This window comes from Mesocricetus auratus, unplaced genomic scaffold, assembly GCF_017639785.1.
Source record: "Mesocricetus auratus isolate SY011 unplaced genomic scaffold, BCM_Maur_2.0 Super-Scaffold_100009, whole genome shotgun sequence".
Taxonomy (NCBI): Eukaryota; Metazoa; Chordata; class Mammalia; order Rodentia; family Cricetidae; genus Mesocricetus; species Mesocricetus auratus.
Window position 1 is genome coordinate 55,817,895 of NW_024429193.1, and position 26,330 is coordinate 55,844,224.

The 26,330-nt window shown below is 42.2% G+C and overlaps 1 long non-coding RNA gene across 1 annotated transcript; it reads right to left on the reverse strand.

Annotated features, from left to right (window-relative positions):
- Positions 1 to 547: 547 nt before the first annotated feature.
- LOC121142213 lies at positions 548 to 23,918 on the reverse strand. The gene is made up of 3 exons (XR_005879190.1): positions 23,758 to 23,918; positions 8,529 to 8,725; positions 548 to 849 (listed from the first exon to the last, which is right to left on the reverse strand). It is a non-coding gene; the product is annotated as an uncharacterized LOC121142213 (long non-coding RNA).
- Positions 23,919 to 26,330: the final 2,412 nt, after the last annotated feature.

The following is a 26,330-nucleotide window of genomic DNA, read 5'->3' on the forward strand; positions in this document are numbered from 1 at the left end:
TCTGCCTCCGTGGTGGGTTGAATAAGAAGTGTCCCCATAGGCTCATGTATTTGAATACTTGGTCCTAGTTGGTGATGCTGGTTGTGGAGGTTATGGACCCTTTAAGTAGTGAAGACTTGCTGGAGGAAATACACCACTAGGGCTGATTTGAGAGTACAAAGCCTTGCCCCACATCCAGTTCACTCTCTCTGCTTTATGTTTGTGGTTGAAGATGTTGTCAGTCAACTCCACGTTCTGGCTGCCATGCCTGCATGCTGCCATGCCTTCCTCGCCATTATAGACTCCCCCTCAGTGTCTATAAGCCAAAATAAACTCTTTGGCTTGGTTATGGTATTTTTATCACAGCCACAGAAAACAAAGTAGAATACACATCATTTGTTTTTATGACTGAGTAATATTCTGTTGCAATCAACAACATTTTGTCTAGCTGTCTACCTTTAGCTACTATGAATAGTGCTGCTGTGAACATGGACATGTGTGTTTTTTTTTTTGAGACACCTGCTTCTAGTTCTTTTCGTCAAATACTCAGGAATGAAACCTCAGATCATATGCTAGATTGTTGTTTAATTTCTTGAGGGAAACACCAAACTGTTGTCTTTCCTAGGAATATTTTGAGGATTCACTGAGCCAACATATTTGTAAAGCTTTTGGCATGATATCTGGCACATAGCAAGAATCCAATAAATCATTGCTTAAAAATATAATTCCATACAAGTTATCAGTAGTACAGTATATCTGTTGCAACATGTGTCATATGTTGGAGGGGACAATTGGTCTTCATGCCTCGGTGTTTGTATGAAGAGGTTTCTATTGGGAAACCACATCTCCTGCCCATCCTCTCACTTTTTCCTAGAAAAGAAAAAAAAAAGGTGTGCCTTAGTGTCTGGAAGATCAAATAAGACAAGCTCCTGTTAGTTCATCGCACCATTCCTTAGGCTCTGCATGGATATAGGGAGCACCTATTCTACTTCCCTGGACTGTAGCTGTCCATGCCATTAAGTCGAGTGTGTGTGTGTGTGTGTGTGTGTGTGTGTGTGTGTGTGTGTGTGAGAGAGAGAGAGAGAGAGAGAGAGAGAGAGAGAGAGAATATGCATGTATGTGAGAGCATACCACCCATCCTATTTTTTGAGACAGAGTCCTGGAGCTCCCCAAGTGGTTTAGGATACCAGGCTAGTGAGCTGAATGATCCACCTGCCTCTGCCTCCTCAGTGCTGGGATTACAAGCATGTGCCTTCATACCCAGCTTTTTTTTCCTTGAGGTGGGTTTTGAGCATCAAACTCATGTTTTCATGCCAGTGTTATAAGTACTTTATCTATTGAACTATTTCCCAGGTCCTTTGTCATATTACACAATTGATTCTCTCAACAATAAGGATGGGCACTCCTTCCCACCTCCACCCCCCCCCCCACAAAACCCACTGAATATATCTAGAAAAATCAGTAAGCTGCCTTCTAGTTACCAAGATCTACTTCAAATCTAAGTAGTTCAGGAAACAAACTGCAACTTGAGGTCAAATATGATGAGTAACTGTTTAGCTTTTTCTGAGTTTTTTTCTTTTGTTCTTGGGAGGGGAATGGCATTAAATATAACAGCTTTGAATGACTGTGGTGATGTTGCAGAAAACTTTGACAGCAAAAGTGCTGTGCGAGCCATTCTCCATCTCAGAGAGGCTTCCCTGCAGAGTCCCTGCATTCTTAGACTACCAGCCTCGAGATGGCATTTGTTTTCATTTTTGCACCTAGCAGAGCATAGCCTCACACTCATTCTTTTGTCTCCTGGGATGAATGTGGAATCCATAAGCAGTGCAATGGCTTCTCTTTAATTCTGTTTGATAAGCTTGTATTGGGCACCTGCTATGTGCCAGGCATCTGGCGGGGGGAGACCAAGGTAGGTAACCTTCAGTTTGGTGTGCGTGGTGTTTTTAGTGTGGTGCAAATCAAGGATGAGACTCCTGTAAATAAACAGAAGGCAGATTTTTAGCTGGTCTGGCTTTCAATGAGTTTCAGGCATTTGGGTTAGATGATTAAAATCTAATACATCTCACCAAAGGAAATTGGATTCAGAATTTTATTTCATTACTATTCCCACACTGGTTTTCCTCCCTTCTGTCAGCCCAAGTGCCTCTCTCCCTTTGGAAGATGGCATATTTTTATAGTTGCAAGCACATGCAACTAGTTTAGTAGTTTATTTCATATTTATGAAGCCACGGTTTAAGCAACTTAGTTATTTAGCTATGTCATACCTATTTTTCAGATAGCAGGCAACATCAGCCTAATGAATGAGCAATTAAGAAAAAAATAGAATTCGAAAATAAGAAACAAAAAACCCATTGTTTTTTTTATTTAATCTTGGATATACTCCTTGGAAATTCTTGCTCTCAAAGTCAGTTACCAGGATTCTGGATTGCACTTTCTGAATTTCCCTTAGGTAGAGTGGAAGGAGCAGGGAACAATGTGATCCAGAGAGTCTATGTCCAGGCACATCTCGATACGAATATCCCCTCGATGACAGGCATACAAGAGGCAGCTGCAGCAAAATGCCTGAGAACAGGCTGTAAAGCCAGACTGCTCAGCCTTGAATGCTGGCTCTTTTTCCTACTAGCTGTGTGTCCTTGGGTAAACAAGGTAACTTGGGTCCCTCATCTGTAAAATGAGAATAAATCCTGGGCTTGTTTCATTGGCTTGTTGTGGGGAATAAGAGAGATTAACACTTCCAGGGTGCTTGGACTGGTGTCTGGCACATGGTAAGGACTCTGGCACATAAATTGAAATATAGTCATGAAGGTAGAACACAGAAGAGGGATGACAACAGCTCTCAAAGGATACATGGAGAGGGGACTCAGGTGGAATGAAGTGAAATGAAAAAAGGGGCAAGATGAAGAGAACATCGCTAAGACAGAAAAGAACATAAGGCCAGTGCATGGCTGGGAGGGAGGCGGTAACCTAGAGACAGAGCATGGAAAGGACCAGTCCTCAGTGGTTCCTGTTCTGTGACCTTGGGCAGCTCATTTGATACTCCTGTGTGTCTCACTCCTCCTCCCCTCCAAACAAACTCAGGGACCCGGAGAACAGTAGCTAGACACCTGCCTAGCCACTGACCAGCTAACCGAGTAACCTTGCAATTCACACAATCCCTGAACCCCAGTCCACTAGTCCAGCAACATGCTAATCATTCATACCTTACAGGTCACTAGGGTGCACATGTTTAACTTGAGAGTTCTGAGGGTAACAGTTTGGGCTGACAAGACCTTCAAATTTACTTGCTATATTTTCACTTAGGTAAATGTCCTAGCCTAAACATTTTCTTCCTGCCTTTGTCCAACTGAAATTTTGAAATTAACTGTGAATCTCAGTCAACAGAGAGACTTCCTAGCCCCCCCCCCTCTGTGTGTGTCTCTCTGTGTCTCTGTATCTGTCTCTGTCTCTGTCTCTGTCTCTCCTCCCTGTGGGCTGACTTCTTAGTTAATTCTCTCCCTCTGGATAGCTGTAAAAGCAAAAACTACTGCCAGGACAGCTCTTATCAAAATATTTTAGCACTTCTGCATCTGGTCCTGGCCATAAAATAGAAGTGAAGAAACACTTATGTAAAGCTTTCAGAGCTGTGAAGAAAAAAGAGGGCTCTCATTTTATTGGCTGTGGTTCATATATCTCCAGGACAGCAAGGGGAAAAAAACTAAACTTAGAGATATAAACCAAAAAGACACTCAGTGAAAGAAAAAGATAAGACACACTCAGCAGCAACAAAAGAAACATGAGAGGCAAAGAATGAGTATTATTGGGTGAATGACATCACCCCTGGGCCATTCAGCTCCCTGAACCAAGAAAATCAATAGGCTGGGCCAGTAGGAGGAGTCACTGAGTCATATGCAAATAAGGTCCCCACTGGATCCTCCCTATCCTGCCAATTGTGCTGGCAACAGAATCTGGACCAGTGAGCCTCCCAGTTCTAAACTTCGTCCAATTTTATTCTACTGTCTGAGCTCCTCTCTCTCCTGGACGGCCCACCTATTCTCTCCTGCCTAGCTATTGGTCATTTAGCTCTTTATTAAACCAATCAGAAGGCACCTTAGGCAGAAGACACATCTTCAGAGTGCATAAATATCCCACAACACAAAACCAACCTGTAAATAAATAAAAACAGCCTTCCTCAAGATTACACAGGAAAAGGATGGTTATTATTTCATATTTACTGAATTCTTACCATGGTACAGATACTGGACTAGCACCTGGGGAATACAGGTAAATAAGACAGAGGCCCTGAAGTCAAGTTCACTGGGTGAGAGAGCCACACCTGTCATAGGAAGTTGTGAGGTCTAAGGGTGTGAAATACATATCCATGATTTTTAAATGGAGTGGGGTGTTTACTTTCCATGGGAGGTTAAAGAGACAAAAATTTAACATCGATGTTTCTCCTATCAATTCATTCCTATAATCTTTATGATATCTCTTATGATTGTCTTAAATCATATTATAGGTTAGGAGGCTTCGGCTCAATGAAATTAACCAGTTTGCTCCAAGTCACAAAAGGCTCGATCTAAGTCCAGTCTAAAGTCTTTGCTCTTCCTAGTGACCTTGCTATACTGACATAAGTCAGGATGAAGTGCATAGAGCTCATAGAAAACCCTGGGTGAAACCAAGGGCAATGCCACAGCAGAGACAAGTAGTAACTGAGAAAACAGGGAGGGGGTAGGAGAGAGGCAGGGGGTGGGGGAGTGAAGCTGCCTCTCCAGGGATAGTGTCAGCTAGTTGGTATGGCCTTGGTAGTTTCATCAGCCATGGTGGGGGTATTGGTAGAAGAAAAACTGGTAAACATTCTGAATCAGGGTTTCCCTAGAGAGCTATTAAATCAGCACACACCCAATGGCAAGGTCTAGGGAAACAGTTTGGATGCTTCTTGAAGTATTTACAATAGTAAATTTCTTTCTAAAGGGAACTGAATAGGAGGGAAGCTAATGTCTCAAGTCCTGCATATTCCTTGCACCCTTGTGCTTGTAGTCTAATGGCTAAAGATGCATGCTGTCTGGAGACCCTGGTAGGGAACTTTTGTTGCCTTTTGCTTGCTGTCTTTTGTATGCTGGGGAAGGCTGAGTAACAACCAGAAGAAACAGGGAAGAGTTAAGTGGATCAACCCAAAAGACATTTGAGATATTTGTACACTATGGAGCTGTGTCTCTGCCTAAGGTGCTTTCTGAATGGTTTAATAAAGAGCCGAATGGCCAATAGGTAGGCAGGAGAGAAGAGGAAGGACTTCTGGGGAAATAGAGAAACTCAGGAAGAATATGAGATGCAAGTGATCAAGTCATTGAGACACAGAGAAATCAACTTACAGTATGGAGGAGAGGTAATGGGCCATGTGGAAGAATGTAGATTAATATAAATGGGTTAATTTTACTTGTAACAGCTAGTTTTGAACAAACCTAAACTAAGGCCAAGCTTTCATAGTTAACAATAAATCTCTGTGTCATTATTTGAGGGCTAGTGGCCCAAAGAAAGTCCAATGAGAAAGCTTGCTAGAGCTTTGCTTTGCTTTTTGTGACCCACTGAGCTTAGAGTTGCTTAGATGGGAGGTTGTTTACAGGCACATGGGTATCATCAGTGGCTACAGCACTGAAGAAAATGAACACCCCTTCCCCAGCAACCCTTAACTGCCAGTCAAGCAGTAGATTTTAAAGGAGCTGTAAATGAGATGCACAGGTTACATGAGAAAGCAACACAAGGATTCGGCATCAGGGTTGTTATCTATCAAAGCTGATATCTTTTGAGGGAAATCCGAAGTCTCTGTAAAGCCTCAGGCAGTCTGGTTCCATGCACCTGCCTCCTCTATGCTCTAACGCCCTCTTCATTCCCTCCAGCCACACCTGTTCTTCCTGTTGGCAGATGGGGCCACTCATTCCGTCTCTCTGCTTTCAACTGTGGTCCTCTCTGCCAGAATGATCAATCCCTAGACATTCCCACCATTGGTTTCTGCTCAAAAGTCATCTCAAATGTCACCTTTCAGAAAGACATCCCTTATGTCCTCCGTGTAAACTAGCCTCTGCTGCTCCCTGAGCATCTTCAGGGCACTTTTCCTATGGCGTCAGCTGTGCTTTCTGACTGACTTGTTCCCGTGTTAGTGACTCTATCCTAAACGATAAGCTCAATTGGAGCAGGAACCATGTCTGCCCTACTCACAGAGGTCTTCCTATTCCTGAGCAGACTGACTCACACAGAGCAGGGTTTGACACATGCCTGGGGGCTGAATGTGGTGTGTATTTATGCTGCTGGAGAGATCAAGGCTTTAATGTAATATTAATTCAATATCCTTGATATGTCCCTCCATCTTCTCTCATTTTTGCTGTTTTAAGCTGCTCCAAAGTAAATAATGATTATCTTCTGGATAAGTCTAATACTATTTGACTCATTTTGTCTTGGTATTTATGGCCAACTACTACTCCATTTCCCTTTTCCTTTTCTTTTTTTTTTTTTTGTTTGTTTTTTGAGACAGGGTTTCTCTGTATTGTTTTGGAGGCTGGCCTTGAACTCACAGAGATCTGCCTGCCTCTGCCTCCTGAGTGCTGGTATTAAAGGCGTGTGCCACCAACACCCGGCTTCCATTTCCCTTTTTCTAAGTTAAAGGTCAACAATTCCAGAATCTTTCCCTTCCCCTCACTTCCTCCTCTGCTATTCCTTTTTTCTCATTTGCTAGTCCTACCTCTTCTCACATATCCTGGGCATCTACCAAGACTGTTGTTTTATTTGTATATTTGTCAAGAATTTGTGAACACAGATTACTCTCAAAGAAACTTCTAGAAGCTAAAAGGTACAAGAAAATGAGATCATAATTAACAGAATAGGAATCAGAAACTGCCAGTGACAGTGACACAAGCCTGCCATGATCTGTGTTCTGTCGAGTATGTCAACTTGATCCAAATTAGAGTCATTTGGGAAGAAGGAACCTCAGCTGAGAAAATGCCCCCTCTAGACTGACCTGTGAGTAAGCCTGTGGAGCATGTTCTTGAATGATGATTGATGTGGGAGGGTCTGGCCCCTCTCTGTGCAGTGCAGTCCCTCCCTGTGCTGGTGGTTCTGGGTGTCACAGGAAAGCAGTGTGAGCAAGGTATGAGGTGCAAACAACATTCCTCCTTGGCTTCTGCTTCAGTGCCTGCTTTGAATTCCTGCCCTGACTGCCCTCCATGATAGAATGTGACCTGAGAGTTGTGAGCGCAAATGAATCCTTTCTTTCCCCAAGTCGCCTTTGGTGTTGGTGTTTATGACAGAAAGCAAACTACGACAGAAATAGGCAGAGATTTAGGAGTATTGCAAGAAAGTTATTAATCTATTCACAAAATCTGACATCATAAGACATGACTTAATGCAAAGTGGAAGATCAAAGATGAATATTTATGTCTAAAGTTCTTCATTACTTCTCACTCATAATAATAAACCATTTGTGAGAGAGTGGGAAAACTAGTATTCAATAAAAGGGCAATAAGATGCTCAGAAAATTCATGGTTAAAGTATTTAATGTGTGGGAAAATAATAATACATTGCTGAGTGAAAAATGGAGGCTATAGAAAATTTAAATACTCTACAAACGGAGTGTTTTTTTTTTTAATGTGGGTGATTTCTAATCATGCTATTAGATGTTTGTATAGCTTTAAGTATTTTCCAAACTGTTTATAATAAGCAAGTATATAAATTTGTGTGTGTGGTGTACATGCATATATACATTTGTTTGTTTGTTTTGTGTGTGTGTGTTTGCATGCATGTAGAGGGAAGAGGTCAATATAGGATATCTTCCTTATCACTTTCCTCCTTAGTTTTTGAGATAGGATCTGTGAAAGATAATGCCCCCCCAAAGGGAGTTGCACTATTAGGTGTGCCCTTGTTGGAGTAAGTGTGGCCTTTTTGGAGGAAGTGTGTCACTGTGGAGGCAGACTTTGGGGTCTCAAATATGCGCAAGTCACGCCCAGTGAGTTAGATCACTTCTCGTTGTCTGCAATTCAAGATGTAGGAATCTCAGCTCTGTCTCCAGCACCATGTCTGCCTGCACGCCACCATGTTACATGATGGTAGTAACGGACTAAATGTCTGAAAATGTAAGCCACCCCAATTAAATCTTTTTCCTTCAAAAGCATTGCTGTAGTCATGGTGTGTCTTCACAGCAATAGAAAACCTAAGACAGGATCTCTCACTAAACTTGGATCTCACTAACTGGTCAGGGAGCTCCAGGGTTCTGCCTGTTTCTGCCCTGATTATAGGCACACTCTGCTACATAAGCTTTTTATGTGGGTACTCGGGACCCAGACTCAAGTCCTAATACTTCGGAAACAAGCATTTTACCTACTGAGATATCTCTCCAGCCCAAGCAAGTTTGATTTCATCACAGTAGTTTCTCAAAAGAACATATGACCTCTTTATTGTAAGCATCTTAAGTATTTCTTGGCACATATGGTATATTTCACATTGTAATTTTCACTTGCAAGAACTGTTGGTTTTCTTTTTGAAAAGATATATACATATATACGGTTCCGTAGAACTATACCTACCTCAGAGGCCAGGGGTCACAGTCCCCATGCAGTCAGGAGCAGTGGCTGCAACTACGCTGCAGAGTTGTCTATCTGCAGTCTGAGGGGGAAGGAGGCAGGAGTGACAATCCGGAAGGCACAGCAGTATTTAATTAGAGCAGGAGATTGTCAATAGTGGTTCCCGAGTTTTACAGGCAAACCTCAGGATGAGAAAACAGCTGAAATTACCAAAGATAGGATGGACGTTTAGTAGTTACGATGAGCTGATACGAAGAAAATGAGATGCTGATCTATGGGCTAAAATACATAATTCAATTAACAGAGATAATCAGTAAATCTTTAGCCCACTAATGAAATAAAATACAAATCACCTAGTCAGCGCAACCCAAGGTTTATAAGCTATGAGGATAATGCAAAGGAGTAAAGAACAGAAGCTAAGTTAATTGTCCATTTCCATCTTTATTAATTAGGGAACTATGTGGCAATCATGTAAATCGAAGGGAACTGTATTTTATTTGGTGGAAAAATAGATGCTAACCTTTCAGACATGGTTTTTTTTTTGTATCATGTTATCTTTAGGTAGGCAGAATCTCTTGGGTTTGGTGTTGTGGGTTAGGTTAGTCTTGATTGTAAACTTATAAGGGTTCTGTTGCTTAAGAAGACATATCTTTGGGTGTGTCCATGAGGGAGTTTCCAGTAGGTGTGACTAAACTGATAAGATCCACCTTGAACATGGGTGTCACCTGTCTAAGGACTGGGTCCGGGACTAAATAAAGGACAGACAATGAACAGTGTGACCCACTGCCTCATGCTCCTGGGGCTGTCCCTTCCCTGCCATGATGGATTGTACCCTCACAGCAGGAGACAATATAAACCTAAGTTGTTTTCGTTAAGTATTTTGTCCAGGCAGCAAATACAGTAACCAATACAACAGTGACATAGGGTTTTCACAAGTGTCTTTCTTACTCTCTTATTGAAGCTGATTCAGAATAAAACTGTAGTTACTATATATATATATATACATATATATATATATATTCCTGGATTCCAATTTTTGTTAATAAAACAGGTTTGTTGATCTTATTAGTAAGCTTTCTAGTAAATGTGATATATTTCAGCTAATACGCTTACTCAAGTGGTTTTTTTTTTGCTTATTTTTTATTTTGTTTTGTTTTGTTTTTTGGACAGAGTCTCACTATGCAACTTTGGCTGACTTTGAACTCACAGAGATCCATTTTCTTCTGCTGCCTGCATGATGGGTCTAGAGGCATATAGTACCACACCTTGCCCCAAAGTGTCTTAAAATTGCTTTATTTCAACATTAGATTTTGTTGGGGGAAATACGGTTTTACTGTTTAAGCAAGCACAAAGTTTATGCTAGAGGAGCCCCAAAGTTGTTCCCAGTATCAGACACACACCACCCTCAAGCAGTATTTCACCCAGTCCTTTCCTGAAGCAGCGTGTCACCTTGAAAGAACACTCTTGAAGAACCAGGGCCCATTCTCCCAAACTACTTTTCACTTTTGAAAAACCATTCAGAGGATCTAATGGCCTCTTTGCACTTTAAAAACTGCCCCAGGAGGGAAGACATTTGCACTGTATCATTAAATGAACAAAGCAAGCAAGCCACAGGGAAGTATGGATGTGTCCAGCCTATCTTAGGAAAATGCGTAACTGAGTCTTGATAGAAAAGGTGTGGGTTGTGTTACTTTTATAAAACAGCAGGCCGGACTGGAAGTACTCTGCCTATTTCAACTCATACTTTACCCATGATCAACCTGGGAGGAGGATAATACCATTGTCATCTTTATGTTACAGCTGGGAGCATTGATGCACGGCCTTGAATTATGAACACACAGAGAATGTTTTGGAAGTGTGTCCTGAAAGTTATGAAGCCACAAGAAACAGTGCCAAAGAGAACTTACATTATTTATTTAATTACTAATTAAATTATTTGAGTCAAGGTCTCACTATGTAGTACTGTTTGGCTTGGAACTTGGTAAGTAGACGAGATTGATCTTGAATGAACAGAAATATGCCTGCCTATGCCTCTTGAGCCCTGGGATTAAAGGCATGGGCCATCATGGCCGGGTCTGGATTTATACTATTTATGTAACAAAGTTAAAGGGAAGCACTTGTTTTCTCCCATTATCATCAGAAGCCTAAGAGTAGTGAGCTGGGGAAGGAGATGGTGATCTGCTAGAATTTGGGAGAGTTCGCCTGCTCTGCAGAACGTGAAATGGTTAGCAGGAAGAAGTGGTTACATCAAAATGTCCTTGGTAAGAAACCATCTATCAGTCTGCTCTACTAGGCTAGGAACACAGTCAACACCAAGCCCCAGATAAGCCAGGCTTCATGAGAATCAGATCTGATCTCACACATGTTCCACTGCACTGTTTATTTTTTATTTGTATTACTGATCTATGTCACTGTTTACTTTTCCCAGGGAGGTTATAAACTCTTGGACAGCAGTGATGCTTTGGGAAGTAGCGCATTCTTCCCATGATGCATAAATGCAGAAAGTGTTTGGAAAATGGGAGTTGAATGGAAAGGAATCAAATAAACATGTCATGGTAGATCTGGGCAATGTGGAGTATTTACTTTCTGTTCTAGACCAGGGAGAGGAGCACACTGAAGAGGAAGCCCATCATTTCAAGGGTGCAGAGTCCTCCCTGCAGGTAGAGCGGGGAAGGGCTGGTCCAGCACGTCTCTTCCCAGGGGCTGAGTGGGATGGTGAGTGTCCACAACTCAGACCCTCCCCCCACTAGTTACAGAGGAGAAGAAACACACACTGAGTTGGGTGTCTATCGAAGCAGGATCTGGATTTATTCCAACAAGCAGGAACTTATATAGAACTGAGGTAGGGGATGGGAATCTTAGGATAGGGTGAGGTGACCTGAGAAGTTAAGGACCAATAGCATTCCACCAAGCAGGCAGGTAGCTAGGCAGGGGGCAATCTTGCATCAGGTCTGCCTGAGTCACCCCCCACGTGAAGGGTTAGAGGTTAGAGGCAGGTCGCCAAACTCTAGCCAGGCTCGGGAGCTTACACTGGGCCTCAAATCCGAGCCTTTCTTAGGCCCAACACAAGAGAGTATTTTATACAAAACAGATGAGTTAGGTACATGTTCTAAAACACAACGAAAAGCCCAATTATGTCCAGTCACACTGTGATGCTGTGAACTGCTGTAGAGATTCTAATCTGTACTGTAAAGGTTGAATCCACTGGCTCATGTTCAACAAAGGATGGAAGAATCCTCCCTTCTTTCTCCTTCTGTTTCCTTTTCTCTTCCCCTCCTCTTCTCCCACCCTTTTGTATGACTCAGTCCTATCTTCTTTATATAGAGCAAAGCAAGACACACCTGTGTTCAGGTGGGTAGCCAGGTTTGAGACAGTGGAACCTTTTCCATTGCTGTGACAGAATACTTGATGACAGAAGGCTTATCTGGGTTTACAGTTGGGGGTACAATCTGTTATGGTGGGGAAACCACCCCATTGTTAGTATTTAGGTATTTGTGCTGGCCTGCCCATGGGGTCCTAACAGGATTCACTCTTAGCCGCTGCCACTAAGAGCATCACCTGTGCTTATTCACTATGTTCCCTCTTAAAAGCCTCTTGTCCACCTCCCATTCCTCTCTCTCTCTCTTTCTCTCCCTCACTGTCTGTCTGTTCTCTCCCCATCTGCCCCCCTCTCTCTGCCTCTTTCCTGTCTCTCTCTGTTCCTGTCCTCAAGGCCAGCCCTCCCTTTCCCCTTTTTATGATCCCTTTCCCTAATTAAAAGAACCCTCCACTTGAACTCTGTTACATGGTGTCTTTCTCAAGCTGCTTTTTAAAAATTACGACACCCATGATGGAAAGATCGGGAGAAGAGGGTTATACTGCTCTGCAGTTAAGAAGCAGAGAGAGAGGAATGCTGGTGCTCAGCTCACTATTCCCTTTTCATTCAGTCCAGGACCCCAGTCCATTGGATGGTGCCGCCCACACTTAGGCTGGGTCTTCTCGCCTTGATTGACCTAATCTAGATAACTCCTCACAGGCATGCTCAGAGACTTGTTTTTATGGTGATTCTATATTCTATCATGTTGACAGCCAGGATTAACTATCTCAGAAACCAAACAGAATAAAGAATGTATTGAGGAAAGGGGACAGTAGAGGTGATGGGAGATTGGCTGTATAGAGGGAATTGATCTAGTAAATAAATTCACTGAAAATAATGGAAGCTAAGTTTCTCGTTGATGTAGAAGAGAGAAATAAACTAATAAAGAGATGTTAGTGTGAACAGTGCGGTATTTAATTGATATTGGTGTTGCTGGTGGTTCTTGTCCCACCAAGTCCTGCCAAACTTCAGCCCCAAATAAACACGCAGATGCTATATTAGTTATAAGACTGTTGGCCGATATCTAGGGCTTCTTATTGGCTAGCTCTCTCTTAATTATTACCCCATAACTACTAATCTATGTATTTCTACACAGCCTTATCTTACCAAAGAATGAATGGTACAACCTATCCTCCTGGTCCCTCTATGGTGTCTGACTCTCTACCTACCTTTCCCAGAATTCTCCTCTTCTCCTAGCCCTGCCTACCTTCCTGCCTCATTGGTCAATAGTGTCTTATTCATCAACCAATAAGAGAAACATATATACAGAAGGACATCCCCTGTCATACTGGGACTCAGGGATTTAAGTAAATATACCCAGATAAGGAAATAAATATTTCTATATATCTATGTGGTCATACATTTGTATAGACATATAGTCCTTACCAACTTTTCTAACTTCATTATATTTTCAACTATAAATTCTACTAGTTTTTAAACTCATAACTTTTTAATTTATTTGGTGTGTGTGTGTGTGTGTGTATGTGTGTGTGTGTGTGTGTGTGTGTGTGTGTAGAAAGAGAAGGGGCAGCATGTTTTTTTTTATCAACTTGCCAGCCAATTTCCTTAACACTATTTATTGAATAATTCATCTCTTCCCATTGATCTGAGACACTTTCATTATCATATATTACACTGACTGAAAATGTATTAGAAAAGCAACCTTGATGCTTAATGATGTAGCAATGCTGACACATCTCTGTTTCTTATGCTCTGATATCTTGAACATCAGGGACCAGCTTCACATTTGTGTGGGTGTCTGCCTGCGTGTGTGCGTGTGTGCATGTGTGCATGTGTGTGTGAGTGTGTGTGTGTGTGTGCAGAAATCCTCTGTCTTATTTTCTTGAAACAGTCTCTCACTGAAAGTGCAGCTCTCCAATAGGGTAGTCTAGCTAGCTAAAGAACAGACCTGCCCACCTCATTCCTGATCCCAGTGCTTGGGTTACAGCCTCATACAACTCTCTCTTTGCTGGTCTTTATGCAGTCATTAGGGATCCAAACTCTAAGCAAGCCCTTACTGACTGGGCCATCTCCCCAGACCCCAAAGGATATTTTAAGTTCAACAGATACTGCCTGTGTGAATTCTTGCCTCAGAAAACATCACCATCAGTTTCACTGCTCAACTGTCTCTAAACTGTCTCTGCCACTGCCTTCCCTGCTCAGAAGGCCTTCCCTTTTCCCATTTTCTCTGTAGCCCCTCTAGGTAAGCTGTCAGGACTTTTGCTCCTGTTATTGCAACAGCCTTAAACTCTTCAGATCCATCCTTCATATTGATTGCTGAAACACATACACACACAAAAAATCAATAAGTAAGCATAATATGGGCGTGTACCTCTGACTCTGCAATTGAAAACCTTCAAGTCTGCTCTCCATCTTCAGCATCATGGAGGCCACTGACTGACCTTCCCGCAGCTCCCCTTCTACCTGCCCTGTGCACATTCCACACCTTGCTTTCCAGAACTAGGTTTGAACCTCTGATGGCAGCACTGTATCTTTGTTCTGTCTGAACTCTACCTAAAATGATCAGTTTCAATCCTATTTGATACAGGTCCTAAAAATGACATTGCTCCCCCAAACCCAACTCCTTCCCACACTGATTTAGTTAGTGGCACTATTCTAGCAACTTAGGATGGTGTCACTAATGAGACAAAGTACCTGTCCTCAGGAAGTTAACTCTCCAGGAGGATTTTTGTTTGATAACATCAGGAACCTGCTGACAGAAAGGCTATTATTCTTGCTCCATTAATTATTCTTTATTTGTCAGGAGCCAGAACGGGAGTTCAGACTCTAGTCTGCTCTGAGTCACTTGGCCTGAGCACCAGGCTTTGCTGAGGATTTGTGATGTGAAAAGAAGTTTGGTCCCTCAAGAGGGTCAAGTAGGGTGCTGCTTGGGCGCTAAATAGAAAGGAAAACAACTTGGTGAAAATGTTTAAAAAGCCAAGGCCCCTTTGCTGCCTCTAGTCACTCAGAAGTAAATAAATATAGGCATCATGTCTTATATTCAAAGTTGGATCTTTGAGTCTATGGACTGGCTTGATTGCTTGATTACAGAAACCAAAAATAAATAAAGAGAGAGACAGAGAGAGACACACACAGAGAGAGACAGAGACAGAGAGAGAGAAAAGGAAGGAAGGAAGGAAGGAAGGAAGGAAGGAAGGAAGGAAGGAAGAGGTAGATGTGTTTAGGTAGTTTAAAGTGAAAGCATTTATTCAGTACTGTGAACCTAGCCTGAGGTAGGTCAGCTCTCAACTACCAAAGTTACCCTGTCCCTGTTTGTTTTTAGTGAGACCCCAACTCACTAACTGGCCAGCCTAGCCTTGAACCTGTGATCCTCCTGCCTCAACATCCTAAGTAGCTGTAGGCCTGTATCTCCAGACCCAGCTTAATTAATTAATTAATTTTAAGACTCAAAAGAACAATGCAAAATTGATATTATGGTCTTAATATTACAGGTGGAAAGACAGATTCAAGAGGCTTAAATAACTGTCCGCCATCCCATGGCTCTTCTGGCATTATGTTTGCAATAGGAATTTTATAGACCATTTACAGAACTGGCATAAACTGAACCGCTTTGAAAATAAACAGGGCAAGTTGCTGTTTAAAGAACTTCTAAATGGGCTGGGGGTGTGGCTCAGGGATAGAGTGCTTGAGGAGAGAGCACCAATGAAAAATAGATTAATTCAATAAATAATAATGGAGGGTTGCTGGTGTGCCATTTTGAGGTTAAGAAACGAAAAATAAAGATGGAGAGAGGACAGTTCACAAGCCTGAGAGTGCAAATTGATGGGAGAAATAGTTTGTAACATTCTGCAGCGCAGCAGGAGGATAGCTGATAACAATTCACTGAATGTTTTAAAATAGCTGGTAGAGAGGATTTTGAATGTTCTCAACATCAAAATATGATAACTGAGGTAATAGATAAGCCAGTTACTCTTATCATTATACATTATACACCTGCATTGAAATACTACATTCTACCCTATAAATAAATACAATTACTATGTGTCCAGGTGAAACACAAATATAGTTTTAAAGAACTATAGTCTAGCCTTGCTTCTTTAAAAAAATTAATATCATTTTAAATTCTCTCTCTCTCTCTGTGTGTGTGTGTGTGTGTGCCAGAAGATTCCTCCTGCAGTTGGAGTTACAGGCAGTTGAACCACCCAGTGTGGGTGCTGGAAATGGAACTCAGATCCTCTCAAAGGTGAGTCTTGCAAGAATAGCATGCACTGTGAAACACTGAGCCACCTTACCAGCCACCCTTACCTTGCTTCTTAAGCCAAAATAACTACTAGATACCTCAAAGATTTACATGTAAAACATGAAATTACCAGTACATGGGTGCACATTAGTAAATCTGGAATGAGCAAGACTTTTAAAAGTACAACACAAAATTCTGAAGTTGTAAAGGAAAAGATTAGTAAATCTGATTATGACAATTAGAGTTTGGGGGCTGAAGAGATGGCTCAGTAGGTAAGAGTGCTTGCTAAGTGAACATGAAGACCTGGGCTTGAATCCCAACACCCATGTAAAAAGCCTGACTGACACATGCCTGCAACTCCAGTGCTGTGAGAGGCAGAAAGAGAAGGATCACTATCGTGGGCCCTGTCAGCCTATCCCTAGGGGCCAGTGAGGGAAATAAGGCAAAGAGTACTAAAGCAAGGCAGCCGACAGCCCCTTGGCTTCCAAACCCTTGAATGGTATGCATATTTCCATACATAGGTATGCACACCACACACACACACACACACACACACACACACACACACACACACACACCCTGCAATAAAAAGTTTTGTTTGGCTTTAAAGTTCGGCATTGGCCTTTGTAGTGAAACCTCTTCCCGTGATGTTGGACTGTATGATCTCCCAGACATCTACACAGAGATCTTGCTTGACAAGCTCCACTGATCATAGGCATTCAATCAGAAACAGACTGGGGATATGTATTCTCTGTCCTGGGCTGTACAACTTTGTACTTGGGAACTTAACATGGCCAAATGTCTGAAGCTTCAACAACAGAAAGAATGGACGTAGGGGTTTAACACACTTGGCATGACAGACAAGGCTGAGATGATGAGCCTCAGTGACCAGATCCCCAGACCTCCCTGTCAATCTTTTCCCGGTTGTTTTAAGACAAAGTCCAACTGTGCAACCCTGGCTCGGATCTGTCAGCCTTCCTTCCCAGTGCCGGGTTGACAGGTCTGCACTACTGTTCCTGACATGCCTTCTTGATGCTGGGCTTAGGCACAGAAGACGGGAAATGCAAGCATCAAAAGACAAGTACAACCTATTTGCTTCTTGATGGAACTAAATTCTCCTATGGAAGATACTGTTTTGCTATTTTAAGGGCTATTTAGCTGAAAGGAAGCTATAACTGAGTTTATATGGCTTTCCTTAACAAAATTGTGGAATGTATCAATTTAGAAAACATTAGGGACTGACTTAGAGGTCTGTAGGGGAACTGCTGTGTAGATGCTTACACTTTGTCATTTGTAAAGTGCACATCCTCTATTAAGCACTGTCTCAAGGTGACAAACATGCACTAACGGGATGAGCAATGAATATTTTTTAGTTTTGCTTTTAGTCTCTTCAGTCATTTAAATTACAGTACTTTAAAATGAGACTTTTGAATAATACTGAAGCTTTGCAAGAGGAAAGTTTGATGTGTGGTGCGTGTATGAGTGTGGATATGTGTGTTTGTGGGGGGTGAGCATGTGGTGGGTGGACATGTAGGGGGTGTGCATGTGTGTATCAGTGTGGGTGTGCACATGTGTGTATTTATGAGTGTATGTGCATGTGCGAGTGCATATGAATGTGTAGGGTATGTATGAGTGCGTGTATGTGCATGTGTATAAGTGTGTGCATGTGTATAAATGTGTATGCATGTGTTTATATGAGTATAGGTATGCACATGTGTGTAGGAGTGTATGCATGTGTATGGGTGGGCATATATGAGTGGTGAGGTGTGTATGAATATGTGTTGTGTGTAAATGTGTGTGTGTGTATTTTCTCTTCCTATTCTGAGAAAGGATTTCACCATGTAGACCAGGCTGACCCTGAAAACATTATCCTCCTGCTTCAGTATCTAGAATGCCAAGATTACAGGGTGAATCACCAAGCCTGAATCTGTGTTTATGTGTATGTGTGTGTGTAGGAGCAAAAGAGAGTAAGCTAGAAGCATAACAGCATGACCAAAAAGTTACAGCGGGGCCATTGGCTAGAGGTATAGGAAAGGCCCTGCCATCAGTCCGAACACAATAAAAACACGAACAACAGCAAAAACATCTTTTTTTTTTTTTTTTTTTTTTTTTGGTTTTAGGAGACAAGGTTTCTCTGTATTGTTTTGGAGGCTGTCGGTCCAGCCTGGCCTCGAACTCACAGAGATCCTCCACCTGCCTCTGCCTCCTGAGTGCTGGGATTAAAGGCGTGCGCCACCACCGCCCGGCCAGCAAAAACATCTTAAAACAACAACTGACACCACAACAGGAGCAAGAGAGAAGGCTTGGTCATTAAAGAGCAGGTATTGCCCTCACAGAGGATCCAAGTTTAGTTCCCAGCACCCACATCAGGAGTTCACAATCTCCTGTAACTCTATCTCCAGGGGGTCCAACACCCTCTTCTGGTCTCCATAGGCACCTCATGTGCACATACCCCCACAGGATAAACATAATTAAAAACTTAAGAACAAATCTTAAAAACCAAGAAACAAACACAGCAACGACAACACTTTAGACTCGGGGTAGTTCCTTTGGATCCTTACTGACTCAGCAGGGTTCTGGAAAGTTTGCCTTCCCATTCCAGAAAGATTACCGAGCTTAAGAAGGAAACAAGAACTCAGGCCGCATGCCTATGTGACTCTAGTCACAGGCTGAGGCAGGAAGTTCGTAAGTTTGAAGCCACTTGGACTATGAAGTGTGATCCTGTCTAAAACAAAAGGGGGGTCAAGGGAGAGAAATTTCCAGTATACTTTATCAAGGTGGGCAGCTGATAAGAGTGAGCGAGAGTGCATGTGCAACCAGTCTTGAGGAATCCACAGAAAGAGTTAAACAGTGAGGCTCAGGGGCTTCACTGAGAGATGGTCCAATCGTTAAGAGCATTTGCTGCTCTTTCAGAGGACATGGGGTCAATTCTCTACACCCACAGTGCAGCTCACAACCACCAGTAATTCCAGTTCCAGGGGATTCTATGCCTTCTTCTGGCCTCTGCAGGTATCAGGTACTAGGCATGTATGTGGTATATGTATATGCAGGCAAAATAACCATACACAGAAAATAAAAATAGATCCTATATATTTTTTAAAAAGAGGCAGTGAAACCCAGAACAGACCATGCTTTTGGCAAAATCAGGAAAGGCAAAAAGGATAGAGATGCCACAACTTGGGGATAAATGCCTCAACATCCCATAAGCTACTAAGTCTGAATACTGTCATATCCTAGGGTTCCTTCCAGAGTTTTAGAGACACCTAAGTGCTATCTATACACAAATGCAGCGAAGACTACTATGCATTTTAGTCAAATTGATATTTGGAAATGACAGCGAATTCTCAGTTCGTATCTGCCTTCAAGGTCTTTTAGAGAGGAGATATGACAGTGGGCAAGCCTTTCTGAAAGGAAAGAGATGCAGCTTCCTGGCTTAATTGCTTGGTGCTCCCTGGGGGAGTAGGAAGATGGTCTGTCCAGCCTTCCTCTTTCTACCTGGACTATGTAGCTTCTGTACAAATGGAAGCTCTTTCTAGATCAAGACAGGGCGTGAACTCCAGACATGACCAGAACTCTCGGACAAGAGACCTCTAATGGACTTAAGTCTAGACAGATTGTGTGCAGTATAGACAACTGTGAAAAGCTGGTCAGGGACAAGAGCTGTGGATGTGTTCAAGAGTCTCATCACAGGCCTAGTACAAAAACATCCAAACTGCCAAGGGAAGACCCTGGCATTGCCAAAATGGCAGATATCAGAAACAAAAGGGCAATAGGTCAAAGTGCAATCTCAACAATAGCCCACACTGACTAATTGTGTGCTAGGCATGGGGCAGAGTCCTTTACGGGATTATCTCATTTAGGAAATTGAAAGAGGTAGATGAAGAACGTATACAAACTTAACAGTTGAAGTCGTCATATCCCAAGGCACTCGATACTGCAGTTAGAGTAGTTAAGTTTTGGAGACAGTATTCTGAGTGGAATCAACTATAGGGTTACACATAAAGTTGTTAAACTAAAAAAGAAGAGGACCTCATCGTGGAAGAAAGTGGAGAAGGAAGCAGGGATCCAGTTTTCTATAAAGGAGCAGCTGCTGGGCATGGCGTGTCAATCAAAGCTCCAGCTGCCAGCCCGAGAGCAGGCTCCTAACTGCATCCAGATGTTAAGATTAGGGGCAAGGGGGCTGGAAAAATGGTTCAGAGGTTAAGAGCACTGGTTGCTCTTCCAGAAGTCATGAGTTCAATTCCCAGCAACCACATGGCAGCTCACAACCATCCGTAATGAAATCTGATGCGGTCTTCCCTCTTCTGACGTGCAGGCAAATGTGCAAGTAGAACATTGTATGCATAATAAATAAATAAAATAACACAAAAGATTTAGGGGCAAGAAGCAGGAAATGCCTGTCCAAATCACAAAGGAGCCACCAGGACCAACAGAGACAATCACTAAACTGTGAGAAGGTAAAGACCCAATCTCAACCCTCAGTCTTCCAAGAAGACCTGCGGGTGGCCTCTTACCAGCCACAGAGTCAGTCAAACCAGAAACAAACAGGGAAAAGCATATTTGTAAAACTACCAAACAAGACTGTCCCTCAATGGGTGCTGTAGAGACAACACTGTACGCATAGGGACTGTGTTTAAGACAAAAGCCTGATACAAGCTAGAGTCATTTGGAAAGAGGGAACTTCAACTGAGAAAAGGCTTCCATCAGACTGGCCTGTAGGGAATCATGGAGGGGGAATTTTCTTGATATTAATCAAGATTGATGTGGGGGGAAGCCCCCTGTGGGTGGTGCCACTGTTAGCAGGTGGTCCTAGGTTGTATAAGAAAGCAGGTTGAACAGTTGGTAAAGAGCAAGCCAGTAAGTAGCATCCCCCATGGTCTCGAGTTCCTGCCCTGACCGTGAGCTAGAAGACAAAATAAACCCTTTTCTCCCCAAGTTTCTGTTGGTCATGTTGTTTATCGCTGCAATAGATAGCAGGTTAAGAAAATCATTAGCAGTATATATTTGAAGAAAAGGTTGTCAAAACCCTATAGCTGAGAGGAATAAAAGGAGACCATTAAATAATTTATGTACAATTTCAATTGGGGGAATCATAAATGGAATGTTTTTTCTCTAGGTCAGGATACTGTTAAAAATATGCCTTAACAATAGCATAAAATGCTATGGGGGGGGGAAAGCCAGCAAAAACTGGCTAAGTGATTCTAGGCTGCTAGTTTTCAAGCTTCCATCACTCCAGGAATAATACCTTGAACATCCTTCTCTATCCTTGTACTTAATATTTTCCTTTAAATTGGTACTCATTTTAAATTTACATATGCTTTTTAAAAGACAAACCATTATATCAGGACTATAAAAAGAACCCTGATATCACTTGCTGTAAATAGGAGAGGTAACAATAAAAACAAGCACTCTTATGTAATAAAAACCAAAACAACATTATACAGCTCTAGCTAGATACTATTACACGTGTCAAAGGCTTTCAGCCTGGGGCCTGCTCTCTTTTCAAAGGGAAGACTGGCAAGTGATAGCTACTCAAGGACAGAGTGGAAAGTTTCTCCTTGAAATGATAGACAAGGACTAGAAGAGAATTAGGAAGGCACATCGCGTTCATGGTGTGATTTAATGTCAATGTCCGGGTATCATGGGTAGTGTCTCTTATGAACTATAGCCTAAACTATGATTTGAATTCATGGATATGCATGTGTGGGGAACACAGCTTGTGAGCCTCTGAAATGAAATGGAAATAAGATGGGAAATCAGAAAAAAAGGGCTTTATTTATGTATTCTAATAAAAAAAAAGCACATTAAGAAATTGGAGCAGAAGACATACAAACACAGGGCAAAACTAAAGAAACCAGGAGGGTGAGCTTAGGCTTGAAAGTTATCAAAGACAGCTCACAAAACAGAGAAGCTGGTTCCAAAGTGGGACTGTGCTCCGTCAGATGCCCCATCAGTAAGAAATGGAGAGCGGAGATACCCGAATGAGTACAAAGGTTAAGGAAGGCTACAGGCTATATCAATGTTGCATGGACCTCTGTTCTTGAGGGGGTGTGAGAGAGATAGTTGACACCTCTCTAGAGCCCAGTGAGATCATGGCATGACCTACCCAGCTGGCAGAAGTAACAGGACCAACTGGCGTGTCAGGTATTCCAACTTCTTCATTTTTCCCTGGTGGGGGAGGGATGGGAATTTGTCCAGCTGAGTTTTACTTCTCAGAGAGCTGTTTTGCATGTAGATTTTGAATTGCCCATCACTTAATTTGTTTTTCTAGGAGGTAATAAAAAATGTAATTTATAACTGGTGGGTTCAGTGACCAGAGAGAGTGATAAAATTCCAAACCCAAAGCATTGCTATTCAGTACCTTTTTCAATTCTACTATATAATCTGGTTTACAGCAAGGCAAAGATGGGCCACTTGGGGCTACTGTAGTTGCCATTTATACCTCAGAAAATAGTGCCTAATGATTAGGGAAGGGTAAGTAAATAGAAGACCAATAAAGCTCAAGGTAAAATCTAAACAGATCACATCAGAAGTTACACAGATGCTAGCCAACATAAAACTGTTATGTTGCCTTAAAAATTGTACCATCTGTTTTACAATTGTGACTCAGACATAAGAAACCTTAACCACTTTATGTTATACCTAACATAAAATGTAAATACTTTTTAATATTCTACTTTCAAAGTATTTAACATATTATGTCCCCCCTTTAAGACACAATACAGTCTGACCTTGAACCCACTTATATAGTTCAACCTGACCTCAAGGTCACGATCCTCCTGTCTCAGTGTTCCTAGTATTGGGATTACAGCTGTATGCTATTACATCAAGCCTTTCTCTATTACATATTTTTAAGATTCAAAACAACATCTCTAAAGAACTACTCCAAACTCAGCTCTCTAATTTTTACTTTTCCTTTCAGTTTTTTCTTGTTGTTCTCACATTGATGTATTGAAGGAGAGAACAATACATGCAAGATTTCCTCTATTTTAATGTACAATTAAAATTGTATTTTAGGGCTGGAGAGATGTCTCAGCAACTAAGAGCCCTGAGTGCTCTTCCAGAGGACTCAGGTTCAATTCCCAGTACCCACATGACAACTCATTACCATCCCTTGGAAACTCAAGTCCCAGGGGATCTGAGGCCCCCTCCTGGCCTTCTTGGGCTCTCTACCCAGGTACTGTATAGACATACATTCTAGCAAAACACTCATACATATAAAATAAAAATAAATAAAATTGCTAAAAAAAATTAAAGCAGTATTTTACATGTGTATAATGTATTACATTCTACTCACATATTTTCACCATGACTCTCCGAGGCAAGTAGACTTTACAGAGGGTAAACAGGCAAGGTTGAATGCTTGCCTCATGCACACTCAGCCTGTAAACTGCAGGTGACATTTGAAATGAGCCTCAACTGAAGGTGGTGTTCTGCCTGGGGAGAAGAGGCTGGTTGTCTCCTCAGACCTCACAGGTAGCCTTATTTCACTAAGATGCTTTGTTTGTAGGCAGTAGGCACTGCTTGAAAGACTTTTCCTAAGGAGATGTGACACACATCTACTCCCCCTAGAAAGAGAACTCACAACAGTCCAAAGTAATTATTGCACCGATGTCCAAGTTGGTGAACCAGGGCGTTGGGGTTCCCACCAAAAGTATGGATGAAGGCTTACTTACAGGAGCCGGGATGACTCTGAAGGAGCTGTGTCTTGGGAAGCCCGCCAAAGCCAAAGCATAGGTGATGCCTCATCAGAGGAACACTAGAGCTCTCTGTACAACTGCCACAGGTCCGAGAGATCTCTCTGCTGTGTGCCTGGTGGGTCTCCCAGCAGCTTGGAACTGTTTCTGTAAAGCAGAGGAATGTGTCTTTCAGAACCCTGCAAGTTTCACCTTTCCCAGTCATGTGATGTTTGTTTACCACCTGGGTCTCAAAAGCCTTCCATCTACCTCTTGGAGGGAATGTTTCAGTTCCCCGTAAATAGTAGGATCTGTTCCCAGATTGTTCTCAGAGTTATGTGAATACCACTACTAAGCATACAAGAGACTGAAACCTAAACCCTCAGTCTGGTTTATGTATTGTGAGAACCAATGTGACTTCACAGACCACTCAGAGCCAGTTTCTGGTATAGCTAGTGTGTACTGTTCCTGCTAGCAAGCCCTATAATGAGAGTCAATGATGGCAAGCCCTATAATGAGACTCAATGATGGGCATGATGGGCGGAAGGTGGCAGATGCTGGGCAGGGGACAAAGAGAAAAATGGCATGTACTGATGCTTGTGATGTGCCTTTCATCATTGTTGTCACTACACTGTCACCAGTACTTACTGCCATCATTGGTCCCAGTCTAGAAGGGAGATGAAGATGCAAGCAGATTAATTATTTTGCCCAAGAATTTGTTTGATTTTATTTGTAGGTATTGCTTCTTGACGTTGTCACCCTCAAGCTGGAAACTTCTAATTTCAGCAATAGAGAGCTACCTCATGGAGGCTTGCAAGTAACCAAAATGTCTGTACATAGAAAACCTCACTTTGGCACTTGGGAGGTAGAGGCACACAGATTAGGAATTTAAGGTCATCCTGTGCTACATGAGATCTTATCTCAAACAAAACAAAACACCCACATTGAGGACCAAGTCAGTTTTATTTGCTTTGAGACTTGGCTCCTTAACTGGCAACATCAGCTGCTTATGTATAAATTCACTTACATGATTCCCACCCCACCCCCCAACACGTGGCCCTCTCTGTTGGTTCCCTTACATAATGAAGCTAGCCAGGGCATGGTTCATGACTTGCATTTAAAGTTTTCAAGAAACTTTTTGGAATTCTTTACTTAAAAGTGACATAAATACCCTATGACTAATATTTAATTTGATGAGCTGCAGTCAGGGACCCTTATCCTTTCTCCTTTTGCAATTTTATCACTTCGCATTAACTTTTAAAGGTTTAAATATGTCATCCCGTCACGACTCTGTAAGTTTTAATTATCAAAGCAGCTACATCAGTTTTTACCAAAAGCAGAGTGACCTTATTTTATAGCTGAAACAAAACCCAAAGCTCAGTCCCAGCAGCAGGCACTTAATAGGTCATTCCATAAAGATTTATCTATACTTAGTGGATAGAGGAGAATTTCAAACAGGGTCAAACCATGCACTCACCTATCTTTAATCACTTAAGGCATGTCAGGATTTTCTCCCATTAAAGGCTGCATGACGTCTGTTTGTTTGTTTGTTTGTTTGACGAATCAAAAAAATAAAAACAAAACTACTATCTTCAACAATTTAGAGGATAGAAAATTCAGCGACTAATTTTAATATAACCACAGGGGAAACAGAAACAAGCTAGTTTTATTTCTGCAGAAGGTAGCTTCTCTATGGGATCGGAGAAGCAAACAGGGTTTCATAACTGTATTTATACACCTGGCATAAGAAACGAGTCCTCCAGAATGAAAGCAAAATCTAGGGCAGAAATAGCTGGGTGTTGGAGGGAGGTGGGCATGCGTGTAGGAGAGAGGGTGAGGGACAAGCGTCTCCTGTCTCTTAGGTTTAGAAATACCAATTTCGACCTGTCTTCTCGCTTACTTTTGTGCCGTGCAGTTCTTTGAAGAGATGTGATTAAAATCCTCGGCCTCTGCACTCCCATTCCCACTCCCACCATCCCCTTCCCTAGCAAAATCTGTTGCCAGTGTCTTTTCTGTGGCCCTTTCTTGTGTGGGATTTCTCTGCGGACTACCAGCTAAATCAGGAAAAGGTCTTGGCCACAGCTCACTGCTTCAGTGACTACTGTGAGGCCAGCTGGGGACTGACAGCCTCAGCCCCTACAACCACTTGCCCACACAGATGCAACTGCCTTGAAAGGCAGACGCTTTCCCCTGTTAACCTCATGCGGAAAAATGAAACCGGGAAGTGCGGCGATCGTTCATGCAGTTACCCCCTGCTCATTCTAGGAAATAGAACCAAAGAGATGTTCCGCCGGAGTGAGACGGGATTTTTCTTAACAAATAAACATTTCACATGCAGAATCAGTACCAAATGTGGGTTGCAGAATTCTCTGAAGAAAAAAAAATGGCTTGTTTTTCTTTTTCTTTCTTAAAATCTTCCTATCAGTGAGGAGCTGAAGTAGTCTACGGTGGTGTGGAGGTTGGAGAGTAGATGTTTGGTGTTTCGAGAATAGGCCTCGTTTTCTTGATTTTACAAAGCATCCTTAAAACATACATAAGGCTTTATAAATTATAATTTTGTCATTACAGGTAAG